The sequence below is a fragment of the Alexandromys fortis genome, unplaced genomic scaffold (genome assembly GCF_014885135.2).
Source record: "Alexandromys fortis isolate MF-2015 unplaced genomic scaffold, M_Fortis_MF-2015_v1.1 scaffold_66, whole genome shotgun sequence".
Classification (NCBI taxonomy): domain Eukaryota; kingdom Metazoa; phylum Chordata; class Mammalia; order Rodentia; family Cricetidae; genus Alexandromys; species Alexandromys fortis.
Genome location: NW_026067950.1, coordinates 6,864,161 through 6,877,926, shown reverse-complemented (window position 1 = coordinate 6,877,926; position 13,766 = coordinate 6,864,161).

Sequence of the window (13,766 nt, the reverse complement as noted above, 5' to 3'; positions counted from 1 at the left end):
AATGACATCTTGAATATTGCATGCAAATGGATGGAATTATAAAACACTCTCTTGAGTGAGGTAAATCAGACCCAAAAAGATGAATGTGTTATGTACTCATTCATAAGTGTATACTAGCTCTAAACCAAGGATATTGAGCCTATAGTTCATGATCCTAGAGAAGCTAAGTAATAAGATGAACCCAAAGAAAAACATATATAGACCCACTTAGAAACTGGAAATTGATGACATCTCCTGACCAAATTGGGAGTGTGCGAGTAGAGGGAGAAGGGAGGGTGGAAGGGGAAGAGGAGGAGAGAAGGGGAGTGATGGGGAGAATTTAAGGGAATGGGATAATCGAGATGGAGGAAGGACAGAGATGAGAGCAAGGAAAGAGATATCATGATTGAGGGAGTCATTATGAGGTTAGCAGAAAGCTTACTTTTAAACCTAATTGATTTAACTATTTCTGGGACTAATGAATATCCTTTTATTTTACATTTACTCTTTCATTTTTACACAGTCAATGATTATTTTTTTCTTACCACAATTTTAGAAAGATATAGTTGAAATGTTGATATAATGCCATACACTCAAAATATGAACTAACTATAACATTGGCCACATAGCATTAATTTGGAAAAAAATAGTTGAAGGAAAATTTTTCTACACATCTTGGATAGCTGGAGAATGACAACACAATTTATCCCATCTGTCTTTGTCTGTCTGTCTGTCTACCTGTCTTCCTGTAGTAACATCTGGTGCTGTTCCTTGATACTTTACAACGTTAAAAAAGGGGGAAATTGGGGTCCAAATTTCTAATCACTCTGGTGACTGTCTGAAGGCAGCGCTCCCTATAGACAGAATAAACTGGCCTAACATAAGAGAGATGCACCCTCTGTCCTGAGACTGCGCAAGCAAATATTTGTCACCAAGAGAAGGGCAAAATAAGACTGTGAAAATATCCTGAAAAGATAAAATAAAATCACCCGCAGATTCTTACCTATATCAGCAGTGAGCCGCGTGGTGGGGTGAGTAAAGATCAATGGTGAGTTAGTTCTCATTATATATCACTTCCTACATGTCTTTATACTTAACCAGGTGCATTACAAAAGCAGTGTGTCTCATATGACATCTAAAAACAGAATTCTTAAAATACTCTAAATTTCTAGATCCCTGCTAGTATTTAAAAGAGCCTTGCATTGGTCATATTAACAATAACATTTCTGAACTTTTTGAGAAAAAAGTAAATTCATATAAACATTCAAATACTTTTTATATGTATGCAGGTAGATTGCAGGGCAGGTAACAGATGTATAGATATATACATATGCGATATAGTATCTAAGACATATCTATTCTACAAAGTAACAAATGTATGCTCTAAGAAAATAGCTCAATTGCTAGGACCTTACACACTGTAATATCTGATAAAACAGAAATAAAATCTGTTCTCAATTTTTTCAGATATTATCTCTCCCTGAATTTTCTCTCTTATAAAAAGTGAAGCATCAGATCCTATGAGTACAAAGCAGAAACACCTAGAACATGTAAAGTGATGTGTTGAGTTTGCCCACGATAAACACAGACTTTGTCACATGTAGAGAAAATGTTATTCTTCAACAGGTTTAGTTGTTCAAACCTGTGAAGTGTGCCAGTGCCACGTTTTTTGTACAATAGAAGTGTTAACTGTAAACACCATACTTTCCAAATGCTGTTGGATTTGTCCTTAGTGTTTACTCATTTCTCTATTGCAATTTATCCCTAAATGTAATAGGAAAGCTTGACTTTCTGAATGTCTCAATTTATTTAACAAAATTTGTCACTTAGGAATTAGCTTACTTCTCCTCTTTCAAAACTTTTAGCCATAATCATCTCTACCTTTCTGTTTTTCTAAACATGTGTTCCTGGAGGTGATGCTAGACATCTATGATTGATTTCTTTTCTTATTAGTGGAAATATAACTGCTTTCTTGTCATGACAGAATATCTGACTTTATGTAGCAAACATATATTTCATGAATGTGTATATGTGTACCCAGTTACCATATAAAGAAAAGCACCAAGAGTACCCTCTATATACTATATTTAAACTCAAAAGCAAATGTTAATTCATTCAAATGTATTCTGGTGTGTTTAAAACTATGTCATTGTTTTTCTTTTATGATTTAATACGGTGAGACTCACTAAAGACTTTTCTCTATCAAATCTTTGGTTGCTAAGAACCATATTTAGACAAAGTACTGGATATAATATTATGCAAATACAATTTGCTAAATTTTATTGAGTACTCTTTGTAATCAATTTTCTATCTTATTTATCAAATTTTGATAACAATATTATGGTGACTTCTCAAATAGTATTCAAAGGTCTTTCTCTGCATATGATCCGCAACATTATAATTACTACAGAAATTGCCCCATCTCTGAAGCCTTGGGTATTTTGCCTGTGACCTTTGGAAACCTCTGGAAGAGAAGAGAATAGGACAATAGCTTTAGTGTCTAGTCAGGAGTTTCCTTTTTTGTATGTACTCGGGTCATTTTTCAGAGATGGACAATGGACAGCAGAGTTTTCTTTTTTAGGTCAAGAGAGTTTTTATTTTATTAAAGATTGGGTTCTTTGGTCTAATTTCACCTAAAGCTGAGCAGCTTCCCTTACATTGGAAAGCCACACTGCTCTGCCATGTCCAACAGAAATTGCATGCTCTTTGGCCAACAGCTCCCCACTTACTTCCATGTTCTTACTCATTTTTGTTTTACTTTCCCGGAAACACTGACTTTGTTAAGACGGTGTGTGTTTTCCATTTCCTTGTATAGATGATTTTCACCTTTGCCCATTTCCTTTGGAACCCAAGTTCTCAAACTTTCACTTTTCATGTGACCTATAACTCCAATATTTCCTGCACTGTTCCTGATGTAGCATTTAACTCTTTGCCTGGTTATGAAGTCTTCTTTTATTTCTTTATGCATTCAGTTAAATATATTTTTTGCTACATAGTAATTTGTCATACAATTTATTTGCCACACTTTTATCTTATATATTATAATGTTTTGCTATCTCAAAATTTTAACACAGTATTTCATTTTTTAAATACATATATATGCCACCCAAAACCATCTCTGTTTTTCTATTGCATTGCTAAGCATTTTTAAATCACCATGCTTATAATGTACTCATCTGTGTATGTACTTTATCTTCAAAAATAAGAATGAGCATATTTGTCTGATGTGCCATAAAAAGTGTGTTTTTGTCGGAGGCTTCTTGTTCATTTCCTGGCTGCCCAGACTCGAAATAATCACACAGAAATCTTTATTAATTGCAATACTATTTGACCAATAGCTTAAGTATATTTCTGACTAACTCTAATATCTTAAATTAACCCATTTCTATTAATCACGTGACTGTGGCCTACCAGCAAGTTTCCAATGGACTTGAGTGGAGGCATCTGTCTCCTGCGGGTGGCTATGTGGCTACTCCCTGACTCCACCTACTCTATATCTTTCAACCTGGCTTTACTCTGTTAAGTCATTGGTTGAAAGCAGCTTATTTATTAAAAAACAGCAATAAAACATATTCACAATATATATCACCTCCCTCGGTATATATAGATTTTTTTGTATTTCTCTATCCATCTGACTATTAGGAAATTTCTTAACCGATTTTTCAAAAGACCCTTTAATAAACCCAATATTTAATCAAGGTTGGGCATTCAGAACTGACCCACACCCTTGAAGAGTTGAGCTCTTTGTATTTCTTCCAAGCTTCAATTTGTAGAAACAAAGTATTTCCTTACACAACAATGTTTTTCTACTTTTACTGTTCCTCTTGGAATTCTGGAGAAAAAAAAAAGGTTTATATGATAAATTTAATAAGTCTACTTAACACTGGAAGGAAATCATGTTATAAAAATCTGTAAGTTTTTCAAGATGTATTCGGAGGGGATAATGGCAGGTCTTTTATCTGTGAGTGATGAAGAGGTGTTCCTATCGTTGTCTTTGCTTGCAGTCTGAAAGTAAACAGCGATTTTGATATTTTACGGCTATGTTGTCCTGCCTAGTGGTTCTTTGTGTATTTTGTTTCCTTGCCCTTCCTGTCAACCTGTCAGCGATCACATTATAGTACTGAAAGTGTAACTGCCTTTAGCAGTCCCCTCCCCACTTCTAATCTTCTTTGAAGCAAGAGCAGAAAATTAGTTTGGCTGAGAGTCAGCGCCAGCATGCATGTTATAGTAAGTGGAGGAGTCAACTGATTCTGAAAATGACTGGAGGCCTTGCTTATGAAAGGAAGTCTATAAACCTGAATCTTATTGATCTTTTCTTGCTAACATTTACATTTAAAACTTGCCCTGATTTTCAGGTTTTGTAGCGTATTTTGACATCCCTGTATACCAAGCTTAAGTACATATCCTGATGGTTCAGTTATTTCATCCTCTCCACAAAAGGGCCGGCTGTGGGAGATGAGGAGTGTATGAAAATTTAACTGACCCAATCTCTAGATCATGAGAATGAACATGTATAGGACATTAAGTACCTGGGAAATGGAACTTAGCATCCTTAGTTCCTGCATGGCTTCTCTATCTTCCTTCTGCGTTTCCTATTTTGATGATGGGTAGGTGCTTTAGCCTAGCCCAAGAGCAAACCTGATTTTTTTCTCTTACCACCTGTAACTAACTAACAACAAAAGTTTTCTTATCTACTTTGCCCTTTGAATAGCTAACAGATCTCTAATTCCTTCCCCACCTTTCCTGGCATGCTGGAGAATTTCATTCATCTTAATTTCAAATTTGATATCTAACATTTCTATCCACTTCAATTATATATATATATTCTAAATTTGAATATATATATACATAAATATTTAAAACTTGAATTCTAGTTGGTAAATATACATATGTTTTCATTTAAATTTCCAGAGTTGAGAAATTTAAGTCCAAGGCAGAAAGACTTGACATTAACTCTTTAATTTAATTAAGCTACTGCATATTATAAAGCTTTTTTTGTTTGTAGTAAAGAAAAAGTGCAGTTAATTTTCTAACAAAATCTTGTCCTAAGCTTCAATTTATTTCTAAATGTAAAATGAAAATTGCAATATCATTGTAACTATACTGACAAAAATAAAGAGATATTTATACCCCTCAGGTTTGCTATTACTATTGAAACAATGGTCCCCAAGACACTTAAATCTCATGCTAGGAGAAAGAAAAGATTGAAGCCTGATGCCACTGATACAAGTATTTTCTCCTAGGAAGAGTTTTCACACAGTTCAGACAATTTATCATCTCACCTCTCAGGAGCTGCGGCTGTGATTGACAGTGATGGATGGGACCACACCTTGATCAAGCCTACTTTGTTATGAACACCATTTGCTTCTTTTTAAACCAAACCTCATGTCAAGATCCATATGATAGACTTGTGCCTGAGAGACAAGGCCACTAGACCTCTTTATTTATTACTCTTCCTACTATGGACACACTGAATGAATCAACTTTCCTTGCTTTCCCTTGAGACTACAAGAGAGATGGAAAGGCACACACACACACACACACACACAGAGAGAGAGAGAGAGACAGAGAGAGACAAAGACAGAGACAGAGACAGAGAGACAAAGAGAGAGACAGAAGGAGACCAGCATTTTTGTGAGGAAGTTGCTTTAGACTAGCAAAAGAACAACTGAGAAGTTACCAGTGTGTAGAATTTACTTGGAGCCGTAGGGCATTTGAATTCCCACTGGCTAGCTCAGAAGTTTAGATCAGTGTAAGGACCAAGACATCTTAGTGGTATGCTCTACATAGGCTAAGGGATCACCTGTCCCAGAAAAGAATATATAAACACAAGTTTTGAATCAACCTAATTATTCCTGTATTATTTATTGCATCCTAAAACAAAGTTTAAGAGGGATGCATTGAACTAAGAATTGAAAAAAGAATAGATAGTTTTGGATAGGTGAGGTGGGTTATGGTCTAGAAAAGGAAGATCAAATGAGGAGGGACAGAGAAGGAGGGAGAGGTAGAGAATATGGGGATGGAATGCTAAAACTAAGATTCGTTTGAGGAATTGCATGGCCACATAGTATTTTAGAAAATGACTTATGAAGACACAGCTGCTGAAAATTTCATACAGTATTCATGGTCTCTTCTTCTTAGCTTGATACAGAACTCTAATCAAGAGACAGGCCTCAGAGAAAGAAGGAAGCATAGACAAAGAAAACCCAATGGTTAGTCAATTGACAGGAGTTGACTGAAAAGAATTATAGTCATCACCCAGAATGGACAAATGATACCTGAAGTGATTGATGATCTGTCACCAATGGACAGAAGATTGCACCATCTATACCAGTCTTCTTGGATTCATCATTAGATCAAGAAATCAACCTCACGCTTTGCTCATAACCTCTTCCCCGAGGCTCTCTTATCCCTTTGACAATAAATGTGACCCAGTCACACCTCTAAGCAATTTGTGTCTTAGGCTACCCATTGTCTTCTCCAGTGTAGGTGTGGGAGAAGTCTGCAGAACTGGAGTTGTCAACTCAATTAGAAAATTACTTACAAAAAAAAAATTGCTGGAAAAAATTAACCCAGTAATTTCTAAACAAAATACATAAATAAATAAACAAAAAAACAAAAATGACATGTGACATTCAAGACTTACATTTTGACTTAGCTTTTAGTAGTATTTTTCTATAAAACTATTATTTTAAAGAAAAATTTAATCAAATGACAATTTAATGTGATTTTTATTGGACTCATTATTTTTTTCTGGGAAATTTTTCTGGTTACAGTCTAAGGAGTTCATAGATCTGAGATGCTAATGTCCACACCTGGGTGGACGTCACATTTTGTTTGCAGATTCATCACTGTGATCTGTGAGCATGATCACATCATCTCTATACAATGCCTTGTTTCTCTGGGGACAGTCTGAGCATTTGAGCTACTCAAGCACTGAGTTACTTGAATGTTAATCCTCCAATCCTACTTTACAATATTTACTCCCAAAGCCCAGGGAAAATTCTGGTTTGGGTGGTCAGGGACCCTCTTTTATGATTTGGTGCAATAGAGGAATCTCTGAAAAGCAGATAGATGCAGATGAATCGGAGATTCTTCTTTAACTCACATGGAGAACAGTGGGGGCGAACAGCTGGACAGAAAATATACTCCAAGAAGTGAGTGAGCAAAGTTTACATTTAGAGGTTAAGAATGTCTACACCCTACATCCATAAATTATTCTATCAGTAAAATTGAGGGATTCATAACTCAGTCTACCTTGAGTGTCCTTCCATCTACCTCTCTCTCTGACTTTGAAGCTGTCTTTGCCTCTCAACTGAAATGAGGTTGATTATAGAATATGACCCTAAGGAAACACACAGGAGTCTTAATCTGAGGCCCAGACTCAATCTACACAGTCAGAGGCACCAATATACCAGTAACCAAAGGACACTTTGCTTTCAAATAGGTGCTACAACAGTCCACATGAAATCAAGAATCTCATGGAAAACAGTTTGGATCCAAAACTAGGGCAAACTTTTGGACCCTTTCCATGTAACGTTCCATTGTACCAGGAAGAAAGGAAGTTCTCTAGAAAATAATGAGGCTATGTCAGAAGCTGACATGCTCTCTCTTTTTATCTCTGCATGTTTACCAACATTGCTCTCTTCCTTTTCTCACTGTCATAATTCAAGATCAAATACATAACGTGTATCGTTTTCAGACTGAATATTTCCTTCATTCTATTCCTGGGTAGATTCCTTGAAGGGTTCAGAACATGATTGCAATAGTCTTGTTCCTGTTTTGGTACCATTTCAAAAGATAGATGCTTGGAACTGTGGGATATAAACATAAGGGAATGATTTTGTTATTTTTGCTTTTCTCCTGCTTTTAGTCCACAGCTCTACTTTCCATTTACTGAAGTCTGACTGTTGAATTCAATACAGCTAGCAGTTTCAGAATGAACTGATTATCACGCTAAAAAATGTCTACACATAGTTCTTAGTTCTCAGTTTTCCAAATTGAAGTGGCTTACTCAGTTTTCGTAGAAAGTCATCCTTACTTGGGCCTCATATTCTGTGCAGGCTCTGCTTGGCTGCCTTTCACAGTGCCCGAGGTGGAATTCACCCTTCTCCCTTATAAGGCTGCAGTGGATGAATGTATGGTTAGATGATGGAGTGAGGCATAAGCACTCTAGCATGAGCAATGGGGTGGAGTTCTTTTGTTCACTGACTAGAAGGAAGTAAATATTCATGAATATCAATAAAGAAATGAAGCACATATCTATTGTGCAACATAGGACTACAAACTGAAATTCGAGTCTAGGATGCACTAGGATTTTGTATTTTTTAAGTAGCTTGATAACACACAACTTTATATGCTTATAGTCATAAAATGAGTAGGAAGGTCAAACATTCTGCTTTTCTGAAAGCCAAGTAAAGTATCTTAGGAATTTGTTTTTAATGACTATTAATACAAATGCTTGGTTATTGATCTGGAGAGACTCCGTCGTTAAATGCACAGGCTCCTTTTCCAGAGGTCCGGGACTGGATTTCCAGCTCTCAGCGATCTGTCACACTAGTCCTAGGGGGTCCAACAACACTTTAGGTCTCTGAGAACGTATCAACATGGCAAGGAATAAACAATTATGAAGGTATTAAAGACCAATACACATGAAATAAAAGTGAAAAAAATCTTTTGAGATAGCAATGTGTCTAAATCAGAAGACTAACCATGCCGTGAGCACGGAGATAGAGATAGATGAGTGACAATCTACAACCCTAACCCATGCCCAGGGGTCTATCCCCCACACGGTTCCTGAGAAGATTTAAGGCAGTATTTTCTAGCATTCAACGCTCTCTTCCTGTTGTTTCGGTGTGGTTTTATTTCTATATTGCCAAAGCACCTAGTACATAGCAGGAAATGCATTTGGAAAAGTGATGAGCTCGTGATGTCATGTTGACATAGTCAAAGGAATGTTAGGAAAGATATCTAGCAGAATTTATCTTGATGTGCAATTTAAGTTATCAAATTGCTAAACACATAAGTGCTACAAACAGATAGAGCACTGAACAAATTATGACACGTTTTCTGATGTGTCCCAGCTAAAGAGGATAACCTAGCTATATAATCAGACATGTATACACTGTATGATACTTTATTAAAAGAAAATTCTCCAATCATACCTACATAATGTTCTATTTACCAAAAGAATTGAGAAAAATTTACATTATTTAGCAATAGTTTCCCTCAATTAAGGGATTTATTTACATGAAAATAGTATATATATTCATTTTCTACTCATGTTCTATTGAATATTATCCATCATTTTAATGAAAGTTAATATGTGTTTTGTAATGTAATCAATATAATTAAAACACTTATACACTATAAAATAGAACAATTATTTTTATAACATGGTTAATTGAATCAATAAAAATAATGCCCATTGCAATTTAAAGGCAAGATTAATATAAAAATTTTGTTTGATTTCAAAGTCACAACAAAACAACAGAGTTAGAAACTCCTGGATTCACTAAAGAAAGAATTCGAGGTTGATAAGAATCCAGTACAGCTTCAGACCAAGAAGGTGAGCTTTCTTGGACTCGAATATAGCAATTAGAATCAGAAACTGGCCTCCAAAGTACACATTGGGGAATTTCTTTTTATTTGCTCTTACTGCAGCATAATTTGTTCATTTAAGTGACATTTGCTAAATGTAAGGGCATATTTTAATAAAATTTAACAAGAATGCTTGCATGGTATTTCCACAATCAGAATGGAAACCATGCCAACTTATCAGAACCTTTCTGGTGACCCTCTGTAGTCCACCACCTTCCATAAGACCTGATAATTTTCTACATAGGAAACTTGCTAATTTATATTCCCATTAGAAAGGTAGAGTGAGTGATCGTCCTCTGACTGTGGTTATTTTCCTTACATTTATCTTACTTTGACTTGCCAATAGGTAAATACATGTATCACATACATAATTAATTTGAATTCCTTTAATGATTAATGCTGATGATCTTATGATTTTCATTGTTTTCTGATAAAGTGTTTTTTCTAATATTTTATACTTTTTTGAAAACATTAATTTCCTTAGATTATGGAAATTTTTCACTTATTCTGTTTAGAGGTTCCTTGACAGATATACAATTATAAATGTTTTCTTTCATTCTGTCGGTTGCCTTTTAATAATTGTTAAGAAGAAAGTTCTTAAATTTGAGAAAATGTAATTTTAGGTGCTGGTGAGATGACTCAGTGGGTAAGAGCAGTTTTTACTCTTGTGGGAGACCTGGCACACCTCAGCCCCCAATTATCAGCTCACGATCACCCATAACTCCAGCTCCAGAATGTCAGATACTTGTTTCTGATCACTGCTGCCACCAAGAATGCATGACATTCATTCACATATACTCTGCAGAATCACCATACACATAAAATAAAATGAATAAATCTCTGAAGATAAATTTTATTTTTTTACTGCCTTAGAAGAATGTCCTTCCTGTCTTTCCCTAGCAAAGTTTTCCTAACTATTCTTTTACCAAATATCCTATAAATGTTTTTTCTAGAATTTCCAGATTTTGATGTGTTAAAGTCAAGGCTTATGCTTGCTTCCACATCAATGTCCACTTACACCATCTTTTGACGTAAAGTTTCTTTTGTCATCAATTGTACAAGAATTGTGACAAAGCACTGCTTGATTTCCTGTGTGGAATTATGCTTGCCCCTGCCATTTCTCTGCCTCCCCTCACATCCCTGCCCTGCTATACCGATTATTTCACCTTTTCTTCTTAAGATTTGTTTCCCACATTCTCAGGTCTTTGCATTTCCATGTAAGTTTTTGTTGTTGTTGCTTCGAGACAGGGTTTCTCTGTAGTTATGGAGCCTGTCCTGGAACGAGCTCTTATAGACCAGGATGGCCTCGAACTGGAACTCACAGTGATCTGCCTGCCTCTGCCTCCTGAGTGCACCACCAACACCTGGCTTTCTGAGATTTACTTTGGAATATCTCAGAGATGTTTCACTCATCTACATTCTTTATGAGATTCGTATTTTTAGCATTCAGATGTTAATGTATGTTAATGTACTGTAAAGTGTAGACAGAAGTTTCTGTCCTACCTGGTCCTGCAGTCATTCATTCCCAAAGAAGCACACAGAGGCTTATATTAATCAAAAACTATTTGGCCTACTAGTTCAAGCTTATTATTAACTAGCTCTTACAACTTAAATTAACCTATAATTCTTGACTATGTTTATCCACGTGGCTTGGTACCTTTTCTCAGTAAGGCACTCTTATCTTCCTTCAACTATATTTGGCTGGAAACTGCATCTCTGCCTTTTCTCTTCCCAGAATTCTCCTTGTCTGGTTGCCACACCTATACTTCCTGTCTAGCAACTGTTCAATCAGTGATTTATTAAACTAATATGAGTTACAAAGTGTAGAAGAGCATTGTACCACAACAGTAAAGCTCTTTCATTCTATTATTGTATTTTAAACTTTTAGATTTAAAATCTTTATTTTTCAAATTGGAAATCCTTTACAACATTAAGCTTACATTTTTCCAATGCAACCTTAAACTACCAGATTAATCATTTTAACAATTCTGCACTGATTGTATGTGTTCATGCAATTTTCAAAAGATTATCAAACATAATTATTTAAAAATTTGCATCTTTAGGACGAAGTGTAGACTGACTCTCATCACTTGCCTACACTGCACTATAATAACTATTCCCATGGAATTACATTGTGTTAGGCATTATAAGTATTCTTGATATAATTTAAACTATCATGTTTATGAAATTACCCTTCCATTTATATGAGGCATGCAAGTATCCTTGGAGTCTTGTGTCTGCTGGGAGTCCTGATTTAATATTCTAACCTTGCATTCTGCCATCATGGCTATACTCACTTATCAGTTCAATGAAATTGTATAGGGAACCATGTCACATATAAATATATATGCAAAAAGTATTGTATTAATCTTCCTTACTGTGTTCAACATTGAGAAAATGCAGCATTGTCTTATGCCTAATCTCAGCATGCAGGTATCCACATTTTTGTCACTAAGTATCATGTAGGCCATTTACAGATGTTCTATATCAATTGAATCTCTTAGAATTATTGCCATCAATAGTCTCATGTATTCAAGGTGATTAAGCTCATTCCCGCAGATGTTTACCATAGTTGTGGGGTGGTGGTTTGGGTAAATTCTAATTATATACTGAGATATTAGTAAAACCAAACAAAACAACTGAGAAGACAAACATTAAAAAAGGAAGAAGAAACAGAAAAATAGTGAAGGAAGCTGAGATAAAATAATTTTTAGGTAGTGGTTGTTTGTTAAGAACATACCAGAATAATTCTAATTTGCTATAGTTTTAATGGAGCTGTCAGAATCAAAGAAGACATCAAAGGATTACAAATAATTTGAATTTCTATAAATACATTGCACATAAAACACTTTTAAATATGCATTCTTCTCAGTAAAACAAGCATGTCTTCAGAATTCTCTTGTACCAAATGTTGACATCATAAAACGTATGAGACAGTAACTCAAATATCATCCTACTTAGGTGTGTTTTGAAACAGAGAAAAAGTAGTTAAAAAGTTTGAAATAATTGTGAAAGAAAAATTTTTGAGTAAATTAGATGAGTTCATTATTTGTCTGCCTAACATCTGATGCTGAAATAAGGGCAAGATGGCATAACAGAAAGGGAAAGGACAAGTAGCTATGTTAAAGACACTAAATGTGGCCTATGCTGAATTCATCTAAGGGATAAGTTACAAGGATTTTAAGCAAACACTAGTTGTATAGTGGCAGTATTGTGCTAGAAAATAAAACTAAACACTTTTAGTGTTCTGCACCCAGGACTCAGCCTCACTCACAGTTCTCAAGTCTCTACACTATGTGTTTATTCTGAGACTAGGTCTGTAAGGAAAGTTTTCTCCACCTGGAAGCCCCGGGTAGTAAATGTTAAAACGCATAACCGTGAAAGGGCATGTAACAATAACAAGTCAATCAGGGAGAGGTTCGGTCAGCATCAGCACTGCTGTTTAGATGTTGTCAAGTTTGTTTTGTTTTCCGTTGATAAACCGAGGAAAGGGAAAGTGGACTGGGCAGCCTAGAGGTTTTTCTAAAGCCCCTGATTTTTGGTAGCAATGACATCATTAACTTCAAAACAATAGTGCTCGGTAGGAAATTAAGACACCAGAGGTGACCAAATCTCCTTCTAGATTTCCAATTAGTGTACTCTGATGAGAGTAATGTTTCCATAAACTACTATACTCTCATTTGTCAGATGTTCTCTTGTCTCCAAAGACTTCAACACTGGTTTGTGCTATCACAGACCTCCCCTCTGTTGTTTATTGTGATGTTTATCCATTCAGATTGGAAACCCTGTGGATATACTTCATCATCGTGCAGCCGACAATCTTATGTGTGTCTCACATCATTAGACATGAGACTAGAACCTGCTGAACGCAAAATTCAGTTATGAGAGCTCTACAGTGTCATGTCACACAAAGGTAACAGTGTGAGAGGAGTATGCTAACTAGATTAATTGTGGTGGCAATTCTCAATGTCTATAAACATGTAGATTACACCATATACTTTAAATATATGTCCTCATTTTTTCATTTATACCATAATAACCTCAAAATAATAGACAGCAGAGATGTGCTCTCATAACGGATTTTTAATACATAATGTTTTGTAATTATGAGCACCTTTATATACACTATACCACCTGAACACACTACTCTTAGAACTGCATATCTGTTACCCACTCCTCTCAATCCT